The following is a 3,089-nucleotide window of genomic DNA, read 5'->3' as shown; positions in this document are numbered from 1 at the left end:
GGGTACGACATCTCGAATCCTCGAAAATAAGATTGCTCATTACTTAATTATTACTTAAATCTTATGTGTTTTATTTTAAAAGGATGTTTGATTATCTCGGTTCAAGGAGAAAGTCATACCCCGTAAGTTAGGGCACGATTTCTCGAATTCCCTAATTAAAGAAAATCATTTTAGTTCTAATTATTTCCTATGCGTCGAGTAAAAACAAATATAATATTTAATGTGATGTGCAATTAATTTATTTGGGTATTGTATTATTACGTGCAAGCGTAATAGAATACTTAGCAAAAATGAAATTGCTACATAAGTACAAAGAAAATAATATTATAAATAAATAATAAATGAATAAAATAGTAGCAGCAATGGTAATGATAGTACAATATTAATAATATAACTATAATGATAATAACAATAACGTTGAGCAATGATAATAATAACAATAATAATCATAACACCATATTTAATAATAAAATAAACGTAATTCAAAATAAAAAATAAGAGATGCATAATTAAAAAGGATAAACGTGAATGACATAAAAGTGTCGAAAATAATAAAATAAATAATAAAATAATGATAATAAGAAAAGGTAGGCAAATGATTAAATTGAAACCTAAATGAAATTCAAAGTATAAATTAAAAAAAAACAAATAAAGGGTTAAATCAAAACATGCAAAAGATATAGGGGCCGAATAGGTAATTATCCCAACCCCACGTCATTCCCTTAGGTCAACAGTGGGTCAAGGGACCAAAATGTAAGAAAATAAAATAAAAGGGTAAAAATGAAATAAATAAAAAGGAGTATAGGATGAAATTAAAAAAGGAAAAAAAGCGAAAGGGTCTAAGAAGAAATTTTCCCAACCCTTCAACAAACACGCAAATCTTAGGGCTATTTGGATCGGATCTTCAGGTCAGCGTCAAAATGACGTTATTTTAGGGCTTCTGAAGCCAAACCAAAATGATTTAGTTTCATTAAACCTTTATAAGTTAAAAAATATTTTTAAAAAAATCATTTTAAAACTTGTTTAAAAAAAAACAACATTCTTCCTTTTTTTTCTCTTTCAAGACCTCTTCTCTCCAGTCACGGGGCTAGTGAGTCTCTGCCATGGCCACCAGTCATTGGCAATGGCGACCGTCGCCTTCGGTGGTTGAAAAATAGAAAAAGTTCTCTCGAGCTCCTTTTCTTACGTAGATCGTGGAATTGGTGATATATCCTTCGAAAACCCAGCCAAAGTTCGATTGGAAGTCGAGAGACCTTTCGGTGTCTCTTCTCTGATGTGGCTGTTGACGAACCCTAAGGGGTTTGAAGACCTTTCAGAGCGGAGGAGGGCCTCCCAATGGCGATGAACGGGTAAGATTTAAAATCTTATTTTATTTTTTTATATTTTTTTGAAATAAAAAGCAAAAAAGAAAAAAGATGAACAACTTTTTTTTTCTTTTTGTATTCGATTTTTTTCTTCTTCTTCTTTTTTATTATGTTACATGATTTCGGTTTTTAAAACTAAAATATATTATAAAATATCATTATTTTTTTGTTTTTCTTTTCTTGTTCTCTACTTCTCTTTTTTTTATTATTATTTTTGCAAGTGTCTGTGGCAAGGTCAATGGTGTTGGGGAGCCACACTTTGCCATTTCGGTGAAAGGAGGGCAGAGAAGGCATGTTTCCTAACGTGGTAGAGGTTATGACATAAGGGATTAGGGTTTTTTCTTTTTTCAGTTTACGTTTAGGGTAGTGGGTTTTGGCCTAAGGTTTGTAAATGGACTGAACTTTTAATTAATGAGTTTGTTTTTATTTATTTGTTTTCTTTTTTTGTCTTTTGGTTTGTTTGGGCTGAATAAAATTAGGACTTTACACTATTAAATTCTGATTAATATAGATTATTTTATTATTATTTGACTTATAAATTTAACCTATAAATGGACTCTTTTACAACCATAGAAAATATACCCATTAGAGATTATAACTCATAACACTTTTAGAAAATTTTGCGTTTACGTTTTAAGGTTCTTTATTTTTGAGTTTTTAAGGTTTAGTTTTTATCTCATCTTTTGTACTCATCATTCTTTTGTCATTATAGTGAAATTACCTTTGCTTGTGATTTTTTATTCTTTTTAAAGAGGTTTTTTCATTTTATATTTGTGTGTTTAATTTCTTCTGCTATTTTTATTTATTTGTTGCTTAATCAGATTGATCTGTGACATTAACCTCATCAAAAGGTTCCCAATATCTAGTGGCAGCAGCTGTGGGGTTTTAATTTGCCTCCAAAAATGACTGCTTTCTGTGGATAATTGTAATTCAAAGAGAACCATGAGGGTTTTTCTTTTTTGCAGTGTTCTCGTATCCCTTTGGGATTTGCGATGCTGATGCAACTATGTATATATTTGAATCTTCTGCAAATTTTCCTGCAAGTTGTTTTCTAGACTGCCTGCACCCTTCATTTGCAAATTTAATTCACGATTCCCCTGCAAATGAAGTTCCTTTTACATGACAATGCAAGAACTCAATTTTCGTCCCAGAATTACCTGCATAAAAGTTTTCAATGCTTCGAAGGTTTGGCGTCAAGCTCTATGTACATGGTTCCGAAGAGGTACAATGATGAAGTTGTTACATGTCAACTTATATCAATATTTTTAGGTTCAATCTATAGTTTCCTATTAAATTTGTGTTACAAAATGTGATAAATTAATCAATCAAATCTGTTTTTCTTCCATTAATTTATGAATTGAATAATGAATCAACATATAAAAACAAAGTCCCATATGAAGGCATGAAATGAATTGATAGCTTTACCACCGAAAGCAAATAAAAAACTATGGCCTACAACTACCTCCTTTCTTTTTCTTATTTTATTTAGCCTTTAATTTCACTCCACTATTTTTCCTAAAAACATGATGGTTTTAGTTTCAGTACATTCTACTTTCTTTGAAAATTGTTGTGATTTTTGTTCATTATGTTTTTAATTTTTATTGAAAGCAGGCTGGTTTTAATTTTACCTGCAGTACATGTATATATGAGATTTATTAAACAATGACGTTATTAGATTTATTAGAAATTCAGAGAAAATCATTAAAAGAGTATTCGCAAAATTAG

At 30.0% G+C, this 3,089-nt stretch overlaps 1 long non-coding RNA gene across 1 annotated transcript; it reads left to right on the top strand.

Moving 5' to 3' along the window:
• The first annotated feature begins 1,033 nt into the window (after nt 1-1,033).
• Nucleotides 1,034-2,709, top strand: LOC121217963 (uncharacterized). Its single transcript, XR_005914232.1, has 2 exons — nt 1,034-1,349; nt 2,330-2,709. It is a non-coding gene; the product is annotated as an uncharacterized lncRNA (long non-coding RNA).
• Nucleotides 2,710-3,089: the final 380 nt, after the last annotated feature.

The sequence above is a fragment of the Gossypium hirsutum genome, chromosome D05 (assembly GCF_007990345.1).
Source record: "Gossypium hirsutum isolate 1008001.06 chromosome D05, Gossypium_hirsutum_v2.1, whole genome shotgun sequence".
In the NCBI taxonomy this organism is placed as follows: domain Eukaryota; kingdom Viridiplantae; phylum Streptophyta; class Magnoliopsida; order Malvales; family Malvaceae; genus Gossypium; species Gossypium hirsutum.
This window is presented reverse-complemented; position numbering and strand designations above follow the sequence as displayed.